This window comes from Phacochoerus africanus, chromosome 7 (assembly GCF_016906955.1).
Source record: "Phacochoerus africanus isolate WHEZ1 chromosome 7, ROS_Pafr_v1, whole genome shotgun sequence".
Taxonomy (NCBI): domain Eukaryota; kingdom Metazoa; phylum Chordata; class Mammalia; order Artiodactyla; family Suidae; genus Phacochoerus; species Phacochoerus africanus.
Window position 1 is genome coordinate 93,153,101 of NC_062550.1, and position 26,374 is coordinate 93,179,474.

The 26,374-nt window shown below is 44.4% G+C and overlaps 1 protein-coding gene across 4 annotated transcripts in view; it reads right to left on the reverse strand.

The window, feature by feature from the left end:
- The window catches only part of CRADD (CASP2 and RIPK1 domain containing adaptor with death domain), a 177,335-nt gene that overhangs the window by 88,605 nt on the left and 62,356 nt on the right, over positions 1–26,374 (reverse strand). The window contains exon 3 of one of the 4 annotated variants that reach the window (XR_007135958.1): positions 9,931–10,068. The exons of the other annotated variants lie outside the window; for them this stretch is intronic. The gene's annotated coding sequence lies outside the window, so the exon portion shown is untranslated. The remainder of the gene's footprint in view (positions 1–9,930; positions 10,069–26,374) is intronic. 4 annotated transcript variants of the gene reach the window in all.

Here is a 26,374-nt window from a genome sequence, read left to right on the forward strand (position 1 = left end):
CCTTTTGAAAATTCAGGTATCTTTTCTGTAAAATAGGAATAATGCCACCTACCACAAATAGCTGCTATGAGAATCAGTGGGATAATGAAGGATCTAAAGCCTAATAAGCACAAGGCCTCCCACGTAGTAAACCTCAACACATGTTACTTTAAAAAAAGAAAACAGAAGGGAGAGACCAAGATGGCGACGTAAAAAGATCCTGAACCTCCCTCCTGTCACAGACGCAATGAATGCACAGTTACATGCAGAGCTATACCCTCCCAGAAAAATCCAGAAAGTGAGTGACCCTGACACAATGAGTGAGTGAGAAAATACACACGCTGAAATGGGTAGGAAAGGGTGAGATCCACTCTCACCTACTCTCAGCACCAGGGCCATCCAATCAGGAGGGACTTCTAACTCCCAGATTCTCCCTGAGGCACGAAGGCTTTAGACTGCATACGTAGTGCCCCAACTTTTAAGACCTTCAACCACAGGAGAGGCTCCCCAACACCTAGCTCTGAAAGCCAACGGGGCTGTGTCCACAAGACCTTAAGACTAGAGCAAACAAAGAAGCAGGTCTTATTGGGCAGGTGAGCACTTGCCAAGGTGATTCCCCCAGGGGCTCAGTGCAAAGGGAGCAGGTAAAAATGCCCAGCTCCCAGTCTTTACCTAGAAGAGATTTTTAGGTGCATACATAACAAGTCGCTGCCTGAGGCTGTGACTTCTCATTTAGCATGCATCTAGGAGCTGGCTGTAACCCACACCAGAGCCTATGGGAGCTGGTGAGCACTTCCTTTATTTTCTTTCTCCAACAATAAAACCAAGTCACCAGCATCCCACAGGAAGGAGCTTGCACATAATTCTGGTGCCCCAGTTTTTGCAGCTGCCACCTGAGAGATGAGCCTCCAGATTGCCTAGCTCTGATAGCCAGCAGGGCTTGCATTCATGAGTCCCACAGGACTATAGAAAACAAAGCACTTCTTAACAGGCATGTGTGAGCACTCACTGCTGCTATACCCCAGGGCTCAGCTCACTGGGAGCAGGCAAAAATGCCCATCTCCTAGTTTCCACTGGGAGGGGTCTGACTGCACACTCTATAAGCTGTTGCCTGAAGATCAGGCTTCTAATTAGCCTGCATTTAAGAGCTGACTGAAATCTTCACTGGAGCCTAAAGGAGCCAGGAGGTACTTCCTCTTTCTCCTTCCACTTGTTCCAATAATAAAACCAGTTGCTAGGATCTCCCTGAAAGGAGTTTCTCTACACATCTAGTGCCCCACTTTTAGAGCTGACTTGAGATAGGCCCCCAGATCATATAGCTTTGACAGGCAACAGGGCTTGCATTCACAGTCTCACAGTACTATAGCAAATAAAGAAGCCATTTTTAAATAGGCACTCCCTGCCCCACCCTGCCCTGATGGCTATACACCTAGGATCAGCACCAAGGGAGAAGGCAAAAACGCTTATCTCCCAGTTTATTCCTGGAAAGGGTTTAACTCTATACTTTCCCAGCTTCTGTCTGAGGGTCCAGCTTCTAAGCTGACAGCAATCCTCACCTTTGGAACACCAATGGGTCTTGACAGACAGTCAACTACTGGAGACCACTAAGGGCAATGATGGCGGTTGGACAAACAAGACTTTGAGCAACAACCTGGACCTCAGGCCAAACCAAATGACAAAGTTCACCTCCTATTTAATAACAGTCTATCAAGAATGGAAGAAGTGGCTGTTTAACCTAATGCACAGAAACCAACACAGAGAGTTAGGAAAATGAGGACATAGGGGACTAGATTCCAAACAAAAGAACAAGATAAATCTCTAGAAACCAATCTTAATAAATTAGAAATGAGTGATTTATATGATAGAGAGTTCAAAATAATGGTCATGAAGATGTTCCCTGAGGTCAGAAAACCAATGACTGAATAAAGTGAGAATCTCAACAAAGAGAGAATATTTAAAAGTACCAAAGGAGAAATCATACTGCTAAGGAATGTAATAACTGAGCTGAAAATTTCAGTAGAGGATGGTGTTCCCATCATGGCTCAGTGGAAACAAATCTGGCCAGCATCCATGAGGACAAAGGTTTGATCCCTGGCCTTGCTCAGTGGGTGTAGGATCCAGCTTTGCTGTGAGCTATGATATAGGCTGCAGACGCAGCTTGGATCCCACATTGCTGTGGCTGTGGCATAGGCCGGAAGCTACAGCTCTGACTCGACCCCTAGCCTGGGAACCTCCATATGCCATGGGTGCGGCCCTAAAATGATAGACAGACAGAAAGATAGATAGATTGATTCAGTAGAGGAGTTCAACATCAGGCTAGATCAAGTGGAAGAAAAGATCGGTGAAACTGAAGATAGGGCAGTGGCATTCACCCAGAGGAGCAAAATAGAAAGAAAAAAAAAAAAAGTGAAGACAGCTTAAGAGCCTAAGACATATGGGACACCATCAGACAGACCAATACTTATATTTAAGCATTGCAGAAAAAGATGGGAGGAGAAGCAGACCATTTATTCAAAGAAATAATGGCTGAAAACTTCCCTAACCTGAAGAAACAGATATCCAAATTCAGAAAGCCAAAAAAGTACTGAATAAGATTAATCTAAAGATATCCACACAGAGACACATTATAATTAAACTGTCAAAGTTAAAAGACAAAGAGAGACTCTTAAACAAAGCAAGAGAAAAGCAACTTTTTCCATACAAGAGAACTCCCACAAGACTACGAGCAAATTTTTCAGCAGACACTTTCTAGGCCAGAAGGAAACAGAATAATATATTCAAAGTATTAAAAGAAAAAAGCTGTCAACCAAGACTATTCTATCCAGCAATGGTGTCATTCATAATTAAAGGAGAGATGAAGAGTTTTTCAGACAAGCAAAAGCTGAAGGAGTTCATCACAACTAGACTGGCCTTATGAGAAATGTTAAAGGGAGCTCCTCAAGCTGAAATAAAAAGATGCTAATTAGTAACAGGAAAACATAAGGAAGTATAAAACTTACTGGTAAATATAAACATATACTTAAATTCAGAATACACTAATATTGCAATGGTGCTGGATAAATAATTTACAAATCTAGCATAAAGATTAAAAGACAAAAATATTAAAAGTAACTCTAATAACAATAATTAATTAATGTATACACAATATAAAAAGATGTAGAGTGTGACATCAAAAACATAAAATGTGGACAAAGAAGAATGTAAAAATGTCAAGGTTTTATGTGCATTTGAAGTTTAAGTTGTTAGCTTAAGATAGACTTGTTATAAATATAAGATGTTTTATGTAAGTCTCATGGTAACCACAGAGAAAAAGCCTACAGTAAACACATAAAAAAATAAAGAGAAAGGACACTAAGCATACCATCACAGAAAACCATCAAATCACAAAGAGAAGAAGCAAGAGTAGAAGAAAGGAACTACAAAAGAGCCATAAAACAATGAACAAAATGGCAGTAGGAAGTCCATACCTATCAATAATTACTCAAAATGTAAATGGACTAAATTATCCAATCAGAAGATGCAGAGTGACCAAATGGATTAAAAAACAAGACTCCACCATATACTGCATATAAAAGACTCACTTTAGATTTAGGGATACACATAGACTGAAAGTGAAGGGAGAGGAAAAGATATTCCATAAAAATGGAAACCAAAGGAAAGTAGGGATAGCTACCATTTTATCAGATGAAATAGACTTTAAGCCAAAACTTGTAACAGGAGACAAAGGTCATCATATAATGATAAAATGATCAAGAAGATTTAACAATTATAGATAATTATATACTCAAATCAGATAAATCAGAATAAAATCAGAAATGAAAAAGGACAGTACAACTTCTAACATAAAAACACTAAGGATCATAAGAAACTACTATGGGAGTTCCGTCGTGGTGCAGTGGTTAACGTCCGACTAGGAACCATGAGGTTGCGGGTTCGGTCCCTGACCTTGCTCAGTGGGTTAAGGATCCAGCGTTGCTGTGAACTGTGGTGTAGGTTGCAGACGCGGCTCGGGCTCGGATCCAGCGTTGCTGTGGCTCTGGCGTAGGTCGGTGGCTACAGCTCTGATTCGACCCCTAGCCTGGGAACCTCCACATGCCACGGGAGGTGGCCCTAGAAAAGGCAAAAAGACAAAAAAAAAAAGAAACTACTATGAACAACTATATACCAACAAACTAGATGACCTAGAAGAAATGAATAAATTCCTAGAAACATGCAACCTATCAAGACTGAAACATGAAGAAACAGAAAAACTTAAAACTTAACAATTAGTTTAAGGAGTAGACTAAGTTTACAATTAGTTTAAGCAGTAAGTTTAAGTTTAAACATAAAACTTAATCATTAATTTATTACTAATTAAACCAATTAGTAATAAGGAGATTAAATAAGTATTCAAAAACCTCTCAACAAAAAAAGTCCAGGGCCAAGGTTTCACTGGTGAACTCTATCAAACATTTAAAGAAGAGATAATACCAATCCTCCCCAAATTCTTTCAAAAAATAGAAGAGGAGGGCACACTTCTAAATTCATTTTATGAAGCAATAATTACCCTGATACCAAAGCCAAAGAAAAGATAATTACAGGCCAATATCTGTGACGAACAAAGATGTCAAAAATTCAACCAAGTACTAGCAGACTGAATTCAACAGTACTTTAAAAGGATCATATACCATGATCAAGTGTAATTTTTTCTGGGATGAAAAAATGGTTCAATATATGCATATCAATAAGTGTGATACAGGACATTATAAAATGAATGTTAAAAAATATATGATCATCTCAGTGGATGCAGAAAAATTAACAAAATTCAACATCCTCTCATGATAGAATATAGAAGAAATGTACCTAAACATAATAAAGGCTATATATGACAGCTCCACAGCTAACATAATATTCAATGGCGAAAACATAAAAGCTTTTCCTCTAAGATTGGGAACAAGCAAGGATGCCACTACCCACCCAACATTATTCAACATAGTACTAAAAGTCCTTGCCAGAGCAATTGGGAAAGAAAAAGAAATAAATAAAAGGCATCCAAGACAGAAAATATAAGTAAAGTTGTTTCTGTTTGCAGGTGACATGATATTATATATAGAAAACCTGAAAGACCTCACTAAAAAACTCTTAGAATAAATGAATTCAGTAAAGTTGCAACTGAAAAATAAATATATAGGAGTTCCCATTGAGGCTCAGTGGGTTAAAGACCCAACATTGTCTCTATGAAGATAGGAGTTTGATCCCTGGCCTTGCTCAGTAGGTTAAGGATCAGGCACACCCCTAGGTGTGGCACAGATCACAGATGAGGCTCAGATCCAGTGTTGCTGTGGTGTGGGCTTCAGCTATAGCTCCTATTTGACCCTGGCCTGGGAACTTCCATATGCCACAGATGCAGCCATAAAAACAGACAAATAAATAAACATTAGTTGCATTTCTTTTTTTTCCTTTTTTTTTTTTTGGCAATGCCCACAGCATCTGAAACTTCCTGGGCCAGGGATCGAAATCTTGCAACAGCGGTAACCCAAGTCACTTCAGTGACAACACCAGATCCTTAACCCACTGCACCACAAAAGAATTCCACATTTCTAAAAACTAACAAAATTAGAAAGAGAAACTAAGGAGTTCCTGTTGTGGCTCAGCAGGTTAAGAACCTGACTAGTATCCATGAGGATGCAGGTTTGACTCCTGGCCTCACTCAGTGGGTTAAGGATCCGTTGTGACTGTGGTTGTGGGTGGGAGGTAGGCATGTAGCTGCAGTTCAGATTCGACTTCTAGCCCCGGAACTCCCATATGCCACAAACGTGGCTCTAAAAAGAAAAAAACAAAGAAAGAGAAACTAAGAGGGAGTTCTTGCTGTGGCTCAGTGGGTTAAGGATCCATCTGCAGTGGCTCAGGTCACTGTGGAGGTGCAAGTTCAATTGCCAGCCCAGCACAGTGTATTAAGGATCCAGCGTTGCCGCAGCTGTGGCATACATCACAGGCTCAGCTTAGATTTGATTCCTGGCCTAGGAACTTCCATATGCCATGGGTGTGATGAAAAATAAATAAATAAAACGAAAAAAAGAAAGAGAAATTAAGAAAACAACTCCATGTACACTGGCATCAAAAACAACAAAATACATTTAATCAAGAAGGTGAAAGATCTGAATACAGAAACCTATAAGACTTTGATGAAAGAAATTGAAGAAGATACAAATAAATGGAAAGATGTATTCATGGACTGGAAGAATTAATGTTGCTGAAATGTCTATACAACTCAAAGCAATCTACAGATCCAATGAACTCCCTATCAAAATTTCAATTACATTTTTTCACAGAAATAGAAATAACAATCCTAAAATTTGTATGGAATCACAAAAGACCCCAAACAGCCGAAGCAATCTCAAGAAAGAACAAAGCTGGAGACATCAAACTTTCTGCTTTCAAACTATATTACAAAGCTATAGTCATCAAACACTATGCTACTGGCATAAAACCAGACATATAGATCAATGGAACAGGAGCTCAGAAATAAACCCATGTATATATAGTCAATTAATTTTTGACAAAAGAGCTAAGAATATACAATGTATAAAGTGCAGCCTTCTTAATAAATGATGCTTGGAAAACTGCACAACAACATGCAAAAAACAAAGCCACCTGTCTTATACCATACACAAAAAGCAACTCAAAATGGATTAAAGACTTAATCGTAAGACCCTAAACACCTAGAAGAAAACATAGAGGTTAAGCTCCTTGACGCGGGTCTTGGCAATATTTGTTAGCCCTTGATACCAAAAGCAAGGGCAATAAAAACAAAAACAAACAACTGGGACTACATCGAATTAAAAGCTTCTGCACAGCAAAGGAAACCATCGATAAAGTAAAAAGGCAACTTAGTGGGAGAAAATATTTGCAAACTATATGCCCCAAAAGGAATTAATATTCAAAATACACAAGGTACTCATAAAACTCAACAGCAAAACAAATATAAAAACCCAAAGTAAAAATGGGCAAAGGAGCAAAATACGCGTTTTCCAAAAGAGCCACACGAAAGGCCAAGAGGGACACGAACAGGTGCGAGACATCAGTAATCATCAGCAAAATGCAAATGAACCCCCGCGGGACATTCACCCTCATCGGCTAAGATGTCTGCTACCAAAAACACAAGCGGTAAGAATCGATGGCAAGGATCTGGAGGAAAACAGAGCACTGGACCCTGCTGGGGGGGAACGTAAACGGGTACAACGCCCACGAAAACCAGCATCAAGCTTCCTCGAGAAATTTAACACGTAAATAGCATATGATCCTGTCATCTCACTTTTGGATACATATCTAAGGAGAATGAAGCACTCTTTTAAAAAGATGTGTCTATACTCTCATGCTCCCTGCAGCATTATTCACAATAGCGAAGGTACGGAAACAACCTAAGTGTCTGCTGACAGATGAATGGATAAATGAAATGCGATACAGAGATATAATGGAATATTATCTAGCCTCAAAAAAGAAGGAACTCCAGCCATGTCCTGCAGCGTGCAGCAACACCAGACCTTAACCCCCTGAGTGGGGCCAGGGATCAAACCTACATCATCATGGACACGATGTCGGATTCTTAACTCGCTGACTCACAGTGGGAATTCCCTTGACTTTTTTTAAGATTCCACATAGGAGTTCCTGTTGTGGCTCAGCGGTAACGAAACCGACTTGGTATCCATGAGGACATGGGTTCGTCCCTAGCCTCGCTCAGTGGGTTAAGGATCCTGCGTTGCGGTGAGCTGTGGTATATAGTTCGCAGACGCAGCTTGGGTTTGGCATTGCTGTGGCTGTGGTGTGGGCTGGCAGCTGTAGCTCTGATTCGACCCCGAGCCTGAGAACTTTCATATGCCGCTGGTGCGGGCCTAAAAAAAAACAAACAAAAGATTCCACATATATATGTGATATCAGGAAGTATGTCTCATAATTTCATAATTAATTATGCTAAATGAAGTCAGAAAGAGAGATACTGCCTGGTATCATTTATATGTAGAATCTTAAAAAAAGTCGAAGGAATTCCCATTGTGGCTCAGCAGGTTAAAAAACCAACATAGTGTCCATGACAATGTGGGTTCAATCCCTGGCCCCACTCAGGGGCTTAAGGATCCAGTGTTGACATAAGCTGCGGTGTAGGCCAGCAGGTGCAGCCCCAGTTCAACCCCTAGCCTGGGGGACTTCCGTATGTCACAGGTGCGGCTGTAAAGAAAAGAAAGAAATAAATAAAAGTCGATGGCGTAGTGACAGAGAGTAGAATGGTGGTTCTTAGGGGCTGGTGGGGGGGGGGGGTAGGAGAAAAGGAAAGAAGTTGGTAGAAGGGTAGAAACTTTCAGTTATGATTGAGGCCTGAGGACTGAACGTGCTGCAGCTGGTAATACTGTACTGCGTAATTGGAAGGTGGTTTGTTAAGAGAACAGACCTTAAGTGTCGAAGGAAGAAAGAAAGGGAGAGGGAGGGAGGAAGGAAAGAGAACTGAAAAATATTTAAATCTTCAATTGCTCTCAGTCATCAGTTTGTTGGTGGTAGTATTAGCATTGTTACACTGAGACTAGCGTGCGATGTCATGAAATGAATTATTTTAAAAACAGGAAACGGGAAGGAGAACAAATATAAATGCGATATAACAACATAAACGCAAGGCAGCACAGTCCAGCCTGCTGGCAACATGCTGAAGACACAGGACAAGAGGTACAAGGGGTCTAAGGGAGATGAGCTTCATCAGGGAAGGCTTCTTACACCAGACGGGGCTCCGGGTAAGGCTCAAGGCAAGGAAAGAACAGAAGCCAACTGTTTGACATTTCACCCCATCTCTGGAAAGGAAGGGGTATGAAGACATCACAAATATATTGGCTGAGACCTTTTGTATATGGGCTAGAGCTTGGAACACAGAGATAAACCTGAAGAAACTGGATTCTTTGTGAATGTGAGATTCAGTATTTGGGAGAGCACAGGCAGTGGGCCTTTTGCCGAGTCCCAAGCAGAAAGGACATGGACCTTGTCTCTGGGTGGGGACAAGTGAGAGGGAGAAGATTATGGCAATGTGCCAAGCCCCTTCGGTATGTGTCACTTGCAATCGTGGGTCCTGATGCACAGACCTCTAAGCGGAGCCAGCTGTCTCCAGGGAGTCCCAACGGGGAAGTTTCATGCCTTGAATCACCAACCTTTCTCTACAATGGTCAAGGCCCTGTTCTGGGCACTGAGAAGAGAAAGATGGATGTAACAAGTTCACTGCCCTCACGGAGCTTATATTCTAGAAGGTTTGACTCTCTCCCACCCAGCAAAGGAGCGTCGATGTCATTTACTCTTAAAATAGCCTTCTTCGGCGAAGGGGAAATACCAAAGAAAGAGTGACAATTTCCCCGGGACCAGCAGCGTCTTGGAGTTCGCTTTAACCTTGACCGGAAGTAGAATGAGAACTAGCAAGAAGCCTTAGAAGCTATGACAAGTCAGTAAAGGGACTGCAGGACAGCAGCCAGAAAAAAGACCCAGACTACCCAGAAGCAGCTGACCGTTCAAATCAGATGATACAGCCCGGTGGGCAACTGCAAAAACAAAAGACAAAAGACAGGCATTTGGAATTTTCCACAAGATATTTATCAGCATTATCCCCAAAATAAGGTGGTCTGTATAATGCTATTCTTTAAAATTTGAATAATTTCAAAATCTACACAAACACTCCTCTGTTGGAGACCACGGAAACGGCTGAACGATGCGCTCAACAAATCTGATGCACATGCAACAGCACAACCACTAAGAGAGAGCTTTGTCATTAACTGCGCCTGATTTTGCTCATGGCCCTACGTCACCTTCCCTAATAAAAGGCATGTGGGCTGAAACCTACGCACCTTTTGTTCTGCGGGACCAGTGCCTCCCGTTCCGCACTCATCTAAACGTCAGCATTCCCTGTGCTTGGTTACAGCCTCGCTTCCTCGGAAGAAAAGTAACTACCTTTTCAAAGACGTCCATCCGCAATCACTTCCCGAGTGCTTGTTAGCGGTTCTCAAACTATGCCTCTGAGGATGCCTGGCTGGAGTTCCTCCATCTGAACCAAGATATTCTGCTAAGATCGTCAACAGCAATCTCTTCCTAATTCGCAGAAAAGAAGTTGATAAATAAAACATCCTCAATGTAAACTATTTTTCGCACATGTATTTTTTAAAGCCGAGGCAATAACGAATACTTTTCCTAATGAATGCTTGAGGAAGATAAGGGATAAAGAATTAAATATTACTGGGAAAAAAAAAAAGAAAGAAACGAAAAATTGCTGATGGTGCTTCGTCCAACTCTTTTTTTGTTTGTTTGTTTGTTTCCACTCACATAATCCCAGGAGAGCAGCCCGAGACCTTTCACAGCCTCACCCTCTCCGATGAGGCGCCCCTTCCCTACACAGCTGCCCTGTGGAGACCATTGTGAGGCCCAGGGAAGCTGGGGTTTCCTGGGAAAAGTGCTGCTCCAGGCATCGGATGACCTGAGGGAAACTTCTTGGATCTTGGTTTCCTAGTCTCTAAAGTGGAGATAAGCACCCTTGCCCTGCCTATTCCACACTGGCCCAAATGGGTCACGCATTTTAAAGGGCAGTGTACACTAGTCAGTGCTATACAAATAAAAGGCATTGGTACTTTTACTATTATTATTAATTAAACCTTCATTAAAAACAAAAAAGAAAATCAGTAATTCCCTCTCTGAATTCATAAAAACCCTTCACTCACTAAGCAGCAGGCAATGTGTGCTAAAACAATATTTATCTTTAAGCACAGCAAGCTCACAAGTGAATTGTTAGAGTTTCAAAAATATTGAGTCCTTTTTGCTTTCTAGATTGGCCCTGACCTAGATCTTACATTTCCAATTTATAACCACTTTCAAGATTAAAACATCCATTCAATCTGAGCTCAGTCCAAAGTGGATACCGATCCCTTAAGTTCATGTCTCCATGGGAATTTTCTTCCCAAATAATTCAAAGTTAGATGCATGCCTTTTATTAAAATGAGGTATTTATCCTCTTTACCGCATTCATGGAGACTTGAATTCCATAAAGATAATTTCCTCACACACAAAATAACATCCAAAAAAATGATTAGGAGAGAGAACATGACTTTTTATATGCTATAATGATCTCCATTCTACTCCCTAAAGACAAATAACAATTAAACACTACAGAGAATTCTAAAATTAGGAAGAAAACTGTTCTAAGGATACCACCTGCCATATACTTGCCTAGGAGGAAGGCGAATTTCCTAGGCCATTGAGACTCTTAAATCCTCCTTTCATGAAAAACTAAAAAGAAAGGAAAAGGGGGGGAGACTAAAAAGAGCACAATGAGGGAGTTCCCGTCGTGGCGAAGTGGTTAGCGAATCCGACTAGGAACCATGAGGTTGCGGGTTCGATCCCTGGCCTTGCTCAGTGGGTTGGGGACCCGGCGTTGCCGTGAGCTGTGGTGTAGGTTGCAGATGCGGCTCGGATCCCGCATTGCTGTGGCTCTGGTGTAGGCCGGTGGCTACAGCTCCGATTCGGCCCCTAGCCTGGGAATCTCCATATGCCGCGGGAGTGGCCCTAGAAAAGGCAAAAAGACAAAAAACTAAAAACTAAAAAAAAAAAAGAACACGATGAAATACGATATCTGAACCGCTGAGGTAACTTTATTTCATTAAACTCCATCAAGAAAAGGAAGGCGAAGAACCACGTTCTCCGCCCGGCCTTGGTCAGCTAAGACCACCCCCAGCCAAGCAGTTACACATCCCAGAACCTCCCAGATTCCTCGTGGGTCCTCCTCATCCCTACTCCCCACAGCAAGCCCTGGTCTCTTCTATCCTGAAACATTTCCAGAATTCTCTGACTTGCCTCCCTCCCCTCTGCCAGGTTCCACACTCATGGGTTGGTCACCATATGTGCAGCCTTAAACACATCTCCCTGCCCCACTCTTAGCGCTTCCAATGCACTGGCCACCGGGCAGCCAGAGGGATCGTTCGTGAGCCAAAAAACCTGATCACATCTGATCCCCTGATGAAAAGAGCTCACCAGGAAAAAAAAAGTCCTAAATCCGACTAAACTCTTCAAAATCTGGACCATGCACATGGCTCCAGGGTCATCTTTGAAGCTGACCTGGCCCCTGGCACTCTGCCCCCTAAGCGTGCGCCTTAAAATTCCCCGGGCAAGTCACATTTTCTCTCTGCTTCTGGGCTGTGGGAACGAGCAGAGCAACCTCAAGAGAATCGGTTTCTTTCTGCCGTTTGACACGACGGTCACAAGGAAGCGGCCGGAGACCTGGCGACCAGGGAACGGCCGTTTGGGCCCCTCCCTCAAGATCCCAGATGGAAGTCACGGGCACCGCGTTCAAGGCTAGGCACGAAGAAAGGAGGAGGAGAAACTAGAAAACAGGGTGGAGCTAAGAAAAATATAACAATAGCCAAGAGGACGTTTACTTTGGGCTCAACACTGTTCCAAGCGCCTCGTACACACTGAATGCATCCAAAGCTTGGAGGTAGACACGCTATTCTAGTCCTCACTTTCGAGGCCGTAACTTGCCCAACGTTCCATGACTAGTTAGTGGAAGATCCAGGATTCAAACCCAGAGTCCACGTTCTTTAACCAGACCTACACAGCCTCCCCCAAACAGACAAAACTGGCCTGTCAGCTGTGTCTAGATGGGAGCTCAGCCTCAGGCTGTCATTCACCCACATGTGTGTCATCACTGAGACCCGGGGGGGCCGGAGTCCCCTCTGCCACAGGGTCTGGGCCTCGGGCGCACAGCCTGGGACCACGGTTACGCACACACACACAAAAGGCTGCCGGCGCCAAAAAGCAAGAAGATGGTCGTCTTTCCAATTTTATCTTAGTTTTTGCCTTTAAAACAATCTTTTTTGAAAGAAGTGGGACACAAAGAATAAAAAGAATTTCTCAACTTGAACCCAAAATGCTCATTAGAATTAGAAGTACATGTTTGTTATTCATCAGACACTTATTTCAGGTTCAAAAACTCAAAATGAGAGGGGCAGTTTATTCCCATTAAAAAAAAAAAAAAAATGCATGCCTCGCCTTACAGCCCCTGTAACTGAGCTGTGAATTTGCCCTTTTCCTGTCAGCAGATTTTCTTTTCTAGTAGAGAGGATGAAAGTTTCTGCCCATTTTTTTCTCTTGGGTCGCCACTCGTTCCCATCCATGTCTCAGAACGTAAAGCCACAGGCAGAAAACAGGGCAGCCGGGATTCCAGAAATGCAGCACCAAGACCTGATCAGAGGGGCAGCCTGACAGTGCAGAGAGTGAGCACGTTGAGAGGTCAGCTCAAACCGTGACAGCACCTCCTGTTTCCCAGCGCCCCGAGTCTCAGCCTCCTCATCTGAAAAGGAGGACAAGGGCCACCTGGCGGCGTTGTCATGGAAATTAGAGAGTGGGGACGCTCTGGCGCAGCACTGCATTCAGGACGATATATTATCTTTCTCCAAGCAGTGCAAGGTTCAGGGTCACTTACCTTCCAGATACTGATATCCCAACTAGTGTGGGAGCAACAACCTCAGGGAAAGCGAATGGCACTCATGGGCTGCCCACCACGGAGAAACCAGACGGGCACAACTGTGGCCTCTCAACAGGTAAGCAGACTTGGTGGGTTTCTTTTTGTTTGGTGTGGGTGTTTTTTAGCTTTCCTGTTCTTTACTATATTTTAGCACTTTGGAAGGGATGCATTTGAAAAATAGAAACATTTCGTAACTTCAAATAATTAATGCTACATATAGGTAAAAGTATTGCATTCTATGTGGAAGAGATGATAAGAAAGGAATCAGGGTTCTGCCTTTGGATGCGGGGAACTGGGGAGCAGGGAAAGTGCAGAAAGGAGACCCTTCAGGATTTGTCACCTGTGCATGGTAGCAGCTCAAAATCAGTAAAATGTTCCACGTTCACACAGGGCATTACATAAAGGTCATTTAAGATCCAGCTCAACTTCCACCTTGACTCAAACACCTGACAGCCAAGCCCTATGGCCCAGAAGGACTCCTCTGACCTTGAGGCTCTTCCTGCCTGACCTCCCCTTACGCTCAATGTCCACTGCTCTCATCGCCATAATTTAGCTCCCACTCACATTTAATATACTTGCGAACTGGTTCAAGAAAGTCAGGCCTATTTCTCCAATACACTAACAAATCCTTAAAGGCAAGGAACGGGCCTGCCGACTCTTTATTGCTCTCAGCCTCATCCCTGAAAAGGTGGCAGTAAATATTTATTGATGAATCACTACCTGACATAACTCAGAGCAGAGTAATTACAACCAATCACACCACCGGCAGGTTATCCTTATTCAGAAATATCATGATGAAACCCAGAAGAAGCAGACGATCACCTGAAAGACAATGAATCCTTTCTTGAGCTTTAGAAAAAAGAAAAAAAAAAAAGTTTCAAGTCATTAACCTTCTCAAATTTATTTTTAGCTTATTGGGCTATTCCTTTCTGCTGAGCTGGGTCTCGGTTTAAGGTTTTTATTGCCTTGGGATGGTATTTTCTTTAACATTAGCAAGAAACAAAACAGGGAAGATGGCAGGAAAGCAAAGCTCATCTTCCAAAAAGACGCTGCAGTTTTCTAAATTCACCGGATTTCTCATCTGCCCCTCCTTTGTTTTAAAGCATGGGTAGAATTTTTCTGAAATTAGCAAGACATTCATCAGGGCCCAAAGCATACTGAGAAACAGAGAATAAAAACTGGGGGAATTACTGAGCACTTTCTTTCCATACCTATTTGTCACACAGTGAAACCAGTGCCCATAAGACCAATTCGGTCACTTAGTGACTTTTGGTGAAAACATGACCGCGTTCACCTGAGGCACTACCACCTAACAGTGCCGTAAGAGAGGAAGGAGCTGAACGAGCTGCACAAAGTCAAGACGAGCTGCGTCCAACAGAAGCAGCATGAGTCTGCCTGGAGATGCCGGGGAGGGGTGACAATCCGAGCCAGCTGATCCTCTCCCCTTCCCTGTATCATCATCTGCCTTTCCTTCCAGTGTCCCTAACTCAACCGATGGCCACTTCACCAACCTCCACGGTTCTGGCCCCGAAGCTTAGGAGTCATCCTCCATTTCTCTCTGAGCCTTACCGTCCCCTTCCTGGAAGTAACCGCCTCTCAGAGTCGCCACCACTGCCACCTTTGTTTCAGCTACCATCTCTCGCCCAGAGCACCAAGATGATACCCTCTGCCTTCCTCCTCCTGCTTACCCATCACACTGCACACCACGCACTTTGCAGAGCACACGCTATAAAGCGGTCTTCGAAAGGACAGTCTAGTTAGATCGCCCCCCTCCAAAACCTTCCCAGTACAATCAGAATAAGCCCAAACTCCCATGAGAGTCAGCTGGGGAGCCCTGTAAAAATGGTGATGCCTGGGTCCCACCAGAGAGTCTGACAGACAGGCCTGGGGTGTGGCATAGGCCAGCTAGAGGCCTGCTGTGTGCCACCAGGGCTGGAGCACTGCTGGCCCGCCCAGTCCCCTCTCCCAAAATGCCTCATCTCATTCACCAGACCCCAGCCACAGTGGCCTCTGTCCTGCTCACATGCCCAGAGCTCAGGCCACCTTACAAGCCCTGGCACCACAAGCCCATCTGTTTGAAACAGGCTTCCCGTTGACCACCACTCAGGCTTCAGTTCAAGTGCCATTACCTCGGGGAGGCCTTCTCAACCTGAGCGAAAGCTGCCTGCCACTGTGCATGTTATCCCTAAATTATCACTAAACAAAGCGTTCAAATATAGCAAGACACATGGAGCGGAGGGAGCCTCTCACACAAGCCCAGGACAGACGGTACCTGCAGCAGGGCTGGTGCTCAGTGGATGCTTGTGGGATGAACAAAGGAAGCAACGAGGAGAGGAGCCTTTCAATGTGAAAGCTCCCATGCCGGAGCCCCGTTGCAGATGCAGGCTCCGGCTGACGGCATGTGAACGGGGAGATGCTCAATGCCAGGGACGATGGGCAAGGGCAGATTATATGAAGTCTAACATCTCAGACATCTTACTCTCTAGAAACAGACCATGGGAACCACTCATCTGGCTAATTTTCTTCTGCAAAACAAAACCAAGAGCTAGGAAGATGTCACAGGGCAAACAAAACATGCCTAAATAAAATGATTAACTTTCTACTTACGTTAGCCAAACTCCTAAAAATGTGGCCTTGCATTCAAGACCTTATATTTCCAGGCAGAAAGGTACACTCCCCGCCCCCCCGACATACACTCTCATCCTAAGTAGGGAGGCCCTTTTCCAAATCACCCTTGCCTCTCGCTTCCCATACCTCGGTCAGACCGACTCAGTCTAAATAAATTCCCTTCACTCCACATCTCTGCTTGTCAAAATCCCAACCAGTCTTAAAAACCTAGATAGGAGTTCCCGTCGTGGCGCAGTGGTTAACGAACCCGACTAGGAACCATGAGGTTGCGGGTTCGGTCCCTGCCCTTGCTCAGTGGGTTAACGATCCGGCGTTGCCGTGAGCTGTGGTGTAGGTTGCAGACGCGGCTCGGATCCCGTGTTGCTGTGGGTCTGGCGGAGGCCGGTGGCTACAGCTCCGATTCAACCCCTAGCCTGGGAACCTCCATATGCCGCGGGAGCGGCCCAAGGAATAGCAACAACAACAACAACAACAATAAAAAAAAAGAGACAAAAAAAAAACACCTAGATAAAGTGTTACCACGGTCACATACACTTCCCAACTCCAGAACTTCCTAATATCCCTTTTTTTTTTCTATAGTAGAGAGATTTTTTTTTGGTATTAATTTCCATGCTTCCATCCTGGCCCTCTAAGTGTGTTCTCCATATATCACACAGATTGGGCTTTTAAAAATAAAATCCCAGGGAGTCCCCATCATGGCTCAGTGGTAATGAACCCGACGAGTATCCATGAGGACATAGGTTCAATCCCTGGCCTCGCTCAGTGCGTTAAGGATCGGGCGTTGCTGTGAGCTGTGGTGTAGGTCACAGACGTGTTTCCCATCTGGAGTTGCTCTGGCTGTGGTGTAGGCCAGCAGCTGCAGCTTCGATTTGACCCCTACCCTGGGAACCTCCATGTGCCATGGGTACAGCCCTAAAAGACAAAAAAATAAGATCCCAGCAAGACATTCCCTTTCAACAGCTTCCAACTCCACCTGGAATATTCGACCCCAACTCCTCACAGTTCCAGGGCCACCTCCCTCTTGGATCTGGTCTTGGCCCCCCCTATCTTGCCCTCCAGCAATCCCGACCTCCTCTTTGCCCTCAGGGCCTTTGCACATACACTCCCTCTGACCCAGCCCCTCTCCTCCTGGCTCCCCCAAGACTTCGTCTCCTCCTTCAGACGTCTGCTGCACTGGCCCTTCTCTAAGCCCTCCCAGAAGATGCAAGGAAGGCAGCTTCTGCCTTTTACTGCCTTTGTTTTGGGCCCCTGCAAAGAGTTCCTTCAAAGCCCTTCACAGCCCAGAAGCGTTTTGCTATTCACTTGCTGGCTTCGGGTCTCTCCGGCAGCATATAAGCTCCTGGGAAGCAGTGACCATCCCTACACTGCCCCCGTTGTTACACTGTCCCCCCCCCTCGGTTTCCGGCAGAAGGAATGAATGAACACATGAGTGCAAAAAGTCACATTGCCCCACAAGTGGACGGAGTCTGTTTGCTCAGAAGCCCCAGGGAGTGTTGTTTTCAGCCTCTCCAGCGGCGTTCGCCCAGGGAGTCTGCATTAGTTACGTGTATGTGGATTTGCCGTGACTCTAACTCAGCTTGTTCTCAGTTGTCTTTGTTTTCACCATAGCACCAGGTTGCGCTCAAATACACAGACGAATTCAACAGCAGCCAAAGGAAGGAGGATCCGGAGGGAAAGAAGAGAGAAAAGAAGACCGAGGAAGCTGGGACATTGTAGGAAAGAGGTAAGAAAGGCTGGAGTAAGCCCACAGGGAACGTGCAATCAGAGAAAAATTCTTTCTAATGGATGAATAACGCACATGCTAGTAGAGGTGTCTCCTCGCTGTAATTTCTGGGCCACTTTCTGTGTGTTTCCCATCCTCTCTTCCATCTCCTTGCCATTTCAGCTCAACACACACACACACACGTACTGCTCTGACCTTAGGGCCCAGACGGACAAGTGACTAGCTCCTTCTCTCGGGACTGGGCTACCCTTATATCTACAATAAACAGTCTGACCTTGAAAACCCAACCGGGCAGCTGCCACTCCGCAGCCTCGCCTCCGAGGGAGGAACTAACAAGGTGATCCGCTCTGGATCAACGTTTATTTTGAAAAGAGCAGGCCACCAATAATTTCCATTCCTGGAAGTCAAAAACAGTGTTGTTCTGGTATTTTCCTTTGGCCGCTTCTGTCTCTCTGGGTTGAGGGGAGCTGCGTGTTTTTCTGTATTTCCTGTAGCTTGTTTTTCTGGGATCAGACTGAGGTGAGGTGCCGGTGAATGCATTGTACCAAAGGGATTTTTCCGTCAGTTCCCACAAGAGAAAGCAGTGGTTGACAAGTGCCTTCCTTGGCTGCAGGCAAAGAGGTGGGAGTGCAGGGGGCAGTGGGGCAGAGGAAAGGCAGAAGGAGACGGGGAAGCGCTCTCAGCGGGCCAAGGGCAAGCTAAGTTGGAAGCAGAAGTGATTTCAAAATAGCCAAATGGGATTCCTGGCGATGAAAATCAAAGACGAAAAGCTGCAGAGAGCAAAATAATGTAATTAGTTTCTCATCCAGAAAACCCAAGGGGATTCCTTGTCCTTTACCAAGTATCTTATCAAAGACAGACAGAAGCCTGCAGATTTTCAGGAAAGCTACGTGAAAGTGTGACTATTACTCATCTATGCAGCTCTTTTTAACGCTAATAATTTTACTGTAATTGGTAACAGATTTTTTTTTTCCTCTTCTTGTGTCATACTCTCCATCCCCCCGTCCCAGGCAAGATTATGTCAACAATTACTTTTCCTGTGTTTTTTTTTTCCATCTGGTTATATCATGTGCAAGAAAGTAAACATACTTATAACACACCATGTTGTACAACACAATACACTTCTCCATTTTGCTGCTCCTCAAAATTTTTAAAGTAATAAACATTACACTCCCACAAAATTAAGTGCTTTGGTATTTCCAATTCTTAGTAGACTCTTTCTTGGCCCTTGAATTCCTAGAAATCTGTAAGGATAGCTCGGAAAAACAAGGTACCGCAAAAGCACAAATCACAGCTGCAAAATAATTATGAGAACTCGATTTCATAAGAGTCAAACATGAACAGCACCAGCCTCAAGGTTCCATACTTTTCTTTCTTATAATAAAATAGTGAGATTGGACCCTTGCCGTTAAACTGTATACTCCCAGGATTTCGATAAAGCCTTTGAAAGTAAACCCACATAAAGCAGTATCAGAGTAAAAGCTACCAAATCTAAAATTCATGATAAAATTTTCATGTATATCAAACTAACGATAAATCAATTTGAGTAATGCCACATGTAAAACCTTCCACTGAATCTAAAATCCTAAAAAAGAGATAATCTTATTCAATGCTGCCAGGAACTACTAAGAAGCACAAAAGATTTAACTAAAAGAAATGAGTCAAATTGCAAGTTAATTTTAGCATCCTCTGAGGAACAGTTATTTATTTGGAGATCTGTGTTTATTTCCTTAAAAACTGTGGCGTTTACACATACAGAGAACAGACTGGTGGTTGTCGGGGGGCGGGCGAGTGGGATGCACAGGGCGTTTGGGGTTAGCAGATGCAAACTGTTACATTTAGAAAGGAGATGACTCCCGCCTGCAGTCAACTCTAAGTGCATGGCTGCATTTACAGCATGGTATTTCCAAATGATCCTCGAATAATGGGAAAATATTAGATGATATTCCAAATACATACTGAGAAATCGGGGACATGTACCATGTTTTAGTAAATTTTCCAACAAAATGGTTCTAATAGTTTTAAGTGATGCTGACTGAAAGGTTACAATGCATTCATCCCTTAGATGAAAAATGAATTCCGCCGAGACAACAGTAATAAAACGAGCACATACACTGACTCACTTTTAAAGAAATTCATCTCTTTGAAGTTATTTCTGTCAGTGGCGTGTTCAGCCTCAAGAGGGCACGCAAGGCTACCTACCTGCCCGTGTGCCCGGAGGAGGAAGGAGGCAGACCAGTATGGATGAAGGCAAGGAGGCTGGTGCCCTCACTACTTGGAAGTTTCCTGACACCCCGCAAACTAAGAGGTTGCAGTTTTATGCCCCTGCGGCGTGACTCATTAGCTTCGGACCCGGTTCCCTTCGGATTGCTCCTCCCTCTTTAGCTCATACAAGAAGGCGGCCTACTATTTGGAAGACTGTGCCCTTCTTCATTCAAAAAAATGTTTCTTGGCGTCCCTGTTGTGGCTCAGCAGTAACAAACCCAACTAGTATCCATGGGGAGATGGGTTCGATCCCTGGCCTTGCTCAGTGGGTTAAGGATCTGGTGTTGCTGTGAGCTGTGGTGTAGGTCGTAGACATGGCTCGGATCCAGCATTGCTATGGCTGTGGTGTAGGCTGGCAGCTAAAGCTCCAATTTGACCCCTAGCCTGCGAACTTCCATACGCCACGGGTGTAGCCCTAAAAAGACAAAAAATAAAATTAAATTAAAAAATATATTTTTTGAGCATCTACTGCATATCAAGCCCTGTTCTGGACGGTGAGGCTGCTTCAGGGAACAAGAGAAGTCCTGGAATAAGCAGCTTTCACCAGCTCTGCCCTAAGCCTTCATTGCTGTGTAGGATACAGGATGAAGCCAAGACACAGGTGAAGGACCTTCTAAATCAGGAGACAAAAGCCTGCTCAGAAGAAATATGGGACTCCTCCGACATGTGGCCTCATGAGCCCACCACTCCTTTGCGAGGATCAGGCAACACTTGAGAGCTGTATTCTTTTTACCATCAGATAGCACCTTCACCCTAACTGGCCGGAGTCTGTCTTTTACCCAAGATAAGGGAAAGTTACAGCCCTTGGTACAAGTGTGTCCAAAGGCCTCATGTGTGCTCACCTACTAATTCACAGGGGTCTCAGGCTCTTAATTTGAGCAGCCTGGTTCTCCTGAAGCCTTAAAGGAAGATGTGGTCTCAGCAGCTGGCAACACGAGATATCCGAGTTCTTCAGTGATCGCCCTGCCTTTAATCTTAACAGGACTGACATTCTTAACAGGCCTAAAGAGAAAAGTGTGGAAAGGGGACCCCAAAAGGCCTCTACCTCATGCATGAGCTGGAGGGTCACATCCCCAATCCTTAATGCGAACTGTATCTTGGAATGCCACCTGGAAACCTTCAGCAAAACCCCTGCTCTACCCGCCACTGGAATTCAGAGGGAATGGGTACCTGGGAGAACGAGCACGGCCCACGCTCAGCAAGTCAGCATGCTTTCAAGGGCTCCTCGAGAACACTGCTGGCAGTTACCTGCCTGCCCCTTCACCTCAGACCTCTGAAGGCAAAAGTGTCCTGTCTTCCGTTTCTGCACTGCCTTCTTCAGAGTCAGGCGCTCATGCGCACTCTGGTAATCGCTGGCAGGTCCTCAGAAGCGGCTCCTTTGCCCCGCACATTTTTGGACAGAACGTCTCTAGAGTTCAGTTTGCACCAGAGGATTAATAATCACTTTACTGTTAATTTGAGGGTAAAAGAACGGAAGTTTTAGGTTTTAAAATGCTAAGCCTTAATCTTTGACAAAGGAGGCAAGAGCATAATGTGGGAAAAAGAAAGTCTATTCAGCAAGCATTGCTGGGAAAGCTGGACAGCTGCATGCAAAGCAAAGAAATTAGAACACACCCTCACACCATGCACAAAAATAAACTCAGAATGGCTGAAAGACTTAAACCGAAGACAAGAGACCATCAAACTCCTGGAAGAGAACATGGGCAAAACACTCTCTGACATCAACCTCATGAATACTTTCTCAGGTCAGTCTCCCAAGGCAACAGAAATAAGAGCAAAAATAAACCAATGGGACCTAATCAAACTGACAAGATTTTGCACAGCAAAGGAAACCAAAAAGAAAACAAAAAGACAACTTACAGAATGGGAGAAAATAGTTTCAAACGATGCAACGGACAAGGGCCTAATTTCTAGAATATACAAGCAACTTATACAACGAAACAGCAAAAAAGCCAACCACCCAGTGGAAAAATGGGCAAAAGACCCAAATAGACCATTCTACAGATGGCCAACAAGCACATGAAAAAATGCTCAACATCCCTGATTATAAGAGAAATGCAGGAGTTCCCTTCGTGGCACAGTGGTTAACGAAACCGACGAGGAACCATGAGGTTGTGGGTTCGATCCCTGGCCTTGCTCAGTGGGTTAAGGATCTGGTGTTGCCGTGAGCTGTGGTGTAGGTCACAGACTCGGCTCAGATCTGGCATTGCTGTGTCTCTGGCATAGGCAGGCAGCTACAGCTCCGATTAGACCCCTAACCTGGGAGCCTCCACATGCCGCAGGAAGAAGCCCTAGAAAAGGCAAAAAGACAAAAAAAAAAGAGAGAGAGAGAAATGCAAATCAAAACTACCATGAGATACCACCTTGCACCAGTCAGAATGGCCATCATTAATAAATCCACAAATAACAAGTACTGGAGAGGTTGTAGAGAAAAGGGAACCCTCTTACACTGTTGGTGGGAATGTAAGCTGGTACAACCACTATGGAGGACAGTTTGGAGAAATCTATACATAGAACTACCATATGACCCAGCAATCCCACTCTTAGGCATATATCCAGACAAAAGTTTCCTTAAAAAAGACGCATGCACCCGCATGTTCACTGCAGCACTATTCACAATAGCCAAGACATGGAAACAACCCAAATGGCCATCGACAGATGATTGGGTTAGGAAGATGTGGTATATATACACAATGGAATACTACTCAGCCATAAAAAAGAATGACGTAATGCCATTTGTATCCAACATGGATGGAACTAGAGACTCTCATAATGAGTGAAATAAGTCAGAAAGACAAAGACAAATACCATATGATATCACATATATCTAGAATCTAATTTATAGCACAAATCTAATTTAAAGCATAGACTTGTGGCTGCCCCGGGGGAGAGGGAGGGAATTGGAGGGATCGGGAACTTGGGGTTATCAGATGCAAACTACTGCTCTTGGAATGGATTTACAATGAGATCCTGCTGTGTAGCACTGAGAACTATGTCTAGATACTTACATAGCAGCAGAACCATGGGAGGAAAAAAACCATGTATATACAACTTGGTCCCCATGCTGTACAGCGGAAAAAATAAAATAAAATAAAAACAAAATGTTAAGCCTTAAAAAATTGTTTGCTTTAAACTATATCAACCTTTTGTGATGGCCAGCCTGCAAAATGACCCAATGATTCTTTCCTCCTAGTATTCATACCCCTTTGTAACCCTTCTACCCACCTCCCCGACCTAGGACAACCTGGGTAACCAACAGGATACTGCAAAAATGACAGGGAAATGTGACTTCCAAGACGAAGATGAAAAAGACTTTTTGGCTTCCACCCTGCCCTCCACAATTGTTGGCCCTCAGGGAAGCTGGTCTCCAAGTTGTGAAGACACTCCAGCAGCTCTGGAAGGAGCAGAAAGAGTGGGACAGCAGAGAGACCCGCCAACAACCAACACCTTGTGAGCTATAGTGTCAGTCTCCACCTACTGATAGCGATGCCCTGGGCTCGGAATGCCTGAGGCATCTCCTGGGGCCATTTTCCTAATGGGCACTTCCCTGAGGGAACCTAATGCTGAGGCTAGACCAGCCCTGTAGTTCTTATTATGATCTCAAGACGCACTTCAGCAAACCATGGGGTAACTTTGAAAAACAAGATTTATCATGCGTAGGTCCTGGAGGGAACACAGCGTACCCAAGGGTCACACGATGACGTCATGGGAAGAGAGAGAGGAAGGAAGGAAAGAGCTGGGGGGCTCTGCCTTTATCAGGGTTTAAGGGTGGGGTCCTACGGTTTCAGGCTCACTCTTCATGGGCAAATGCAAAGCCTCGGGGCATGAGAAAGGAGAAGCAGGATCACTCGAGTGGTCAGTTATCTCGCTTACCCAGATAAAAGGGGAACTTCACAGGTGGTGGCAGCCTGGTTCCTCATCTAATTGTTTTGCTAGTAGCTGCGTTATGCGGCTGGCAATATATGGATTCAAGATGGATGTCTTTGAAATGGATGCCTCTGCAATCAAAAGCTTAATGCCAGCCACTCACTTTACAATCAAAAAGCATAATGCTCAGCACTTGGAGCTCCCTCTGTGGCACAATGGGATCCATGGTATCTTGCGAGTGCTGGGATGCGGGTTCGATCCCCAGCCTGGCACAGCAGGTTAAAGATCTAGCATTGCCAAAGCTGCAGCTGAAGTCACAACTGCAGCTCGGATCTGAACCCCGGTCCAGGAGTTCCAGGTGCCACAGAGCAGCCAAAAATGTAAAAGGGGAAAAAAAAAAAAAAAATTGCCCAGCATTTGCACTACATGAGTGCACCATCTTGGAAGCAGATTCACCAACACCATGCTGGGAAGACTCTGGTCCCAGCTGACATCTTGAGATGTCATCAGAGACACCAAACCAGAGCTAGGCAACGAAGGCATTTCCAAATCCCTGACCAAAAGACATGCTTATTGTTTTAAGCTGCTAGATTTAGGGGTAATTTGTTATGCAGCAGTAGACACTAATGTAAAAGTTGATATTGTTAAGTTGCTAGCTGACAAATGACCTGTTAGATGTTAACTAACAATTCATAGTAGGATCAGCAACTACATATATCTGAATAAACAATTCATATATACTGGTAGTCAGCAGCGTAGACTCTGAAGTCAGACCCACTGGATTCAAAGGTATTCTCCACACTGTGTGACCCAAGACAAGCCATTCACCTACCCAGTCTTATAAAGAGGGGATAATAATAGCATGTGTCTCATAATTATTGTAAGAACTGAGTGAAGAATAGTGTCAGGGAATTCCCACTGGGGCACAGTGGGTTAAGAACCCGACTGCACCAGCTCAGGTCACTGTGGAAGTGCAAATTCAGAAAAGAAAAAAAAAAATCTCAGGAACATAATAAAAGCTCAAGAAATACTAGCTAGTACGATGTATGAATAAATAAATGAGGCTTTTTTTTTTTTTTTTTTTTGTCTTTGGTGTTTATAGGGTCACACCCATGGCACACGAAGGTTCCCAGGCTAGGGGTCGAATGGGAGCTGCAGTAGCCAGCCTACACCACAGCCACAGCAACAGGGGATCCCTGCCTCATCTGTGACCTACACCAGAGCTCACAGCAATGCCGGATCCTTACCTCACTGAGCAAGGCCAGGGATCAAACCTGCATCCTCATGGATCCTAGTCAGATTCGTTTCCATTGCACCACAATGGCAACTCCTAATCTTCCCTTTCTTAATAGTTTTGAATGGGGCAGAACACGTACTAATGTAGGTTTCAGTTCATAATGACTTTAATTGAACTTCCAGTTTAGACCAAGAGGCTCTAAACATGGCTTTGGCTGGTGACAGGCTGCCTGACTACAGGGAAAGCGTCCCTGAGGAAATAAACACCATCCACTGCTGAATGTCCACATGTGAGGATGAGATTTTTGTGATCTGTACATGGTGACTTACTATGTGGTTGCTCTAGTGATTCTTTAGGTAAACAATTCATAATCTACTTTTTCCTACAATGATGTTCATGTGTTTTTAAAGTAATAAATAAATAAATACCAGAAAAGAAAAAGGAGTTCCTGTCGTGGTGCAGCGTAAACAAATCCAACTAGGAGCCATGAGGTTGTGGGTTAGATCCCTGGCCTCCCTCAGTGGTTAAGGATCCGGTGTTGCCATGAGCTGCAGTGTAGGTTGCAGGCATGGCTCAGATCCTGCGTGCTGTGGCTCTGGCGTAGACCGGTGGCTACAGCTCTGATTAGACCCTAGCCTGGGAACCTCCATATGCCACAGGTACGGCCCTAAAAAGACAATCAATCAATCAATCAATAATAAATAAACAAGATTTATATCCATGAATATCTCTTGTTTACTTATTTATTTTTGCAACCAATACAAAAAAGAGCATGGTAAATACAGGCCCATTCCCTGAGCAATTCAATGAGAGCTTTCCCTGAGCCTGGCCTAAAACTCATGAAGATTGTTTCCATCGAACTTGTACAAGTACAGATGCCCTCTTAAAGTACAGGTTTTAAGTAATTTTTTTTTTTTTGCCTCTTCTAGGGCCCCTCCCGCAGCATATGGAGGTTCCCAGGCTAGGGGTCTAATCGGAGCTGTAGCCACTGGCCTACGCCACAGCCACAGCAACACGGGAACGAGCAGCGTCTGCGACCTCCACCATAGCTCACGGCAACGCCGGATCCTTCACCCACTGAGCAAGGCCAGGGATCGAACCCGCAACCTCATGGCTCCATGTCGGATTCGTTAACCACTGCGCCACGACGGGAACTCCAAATTTT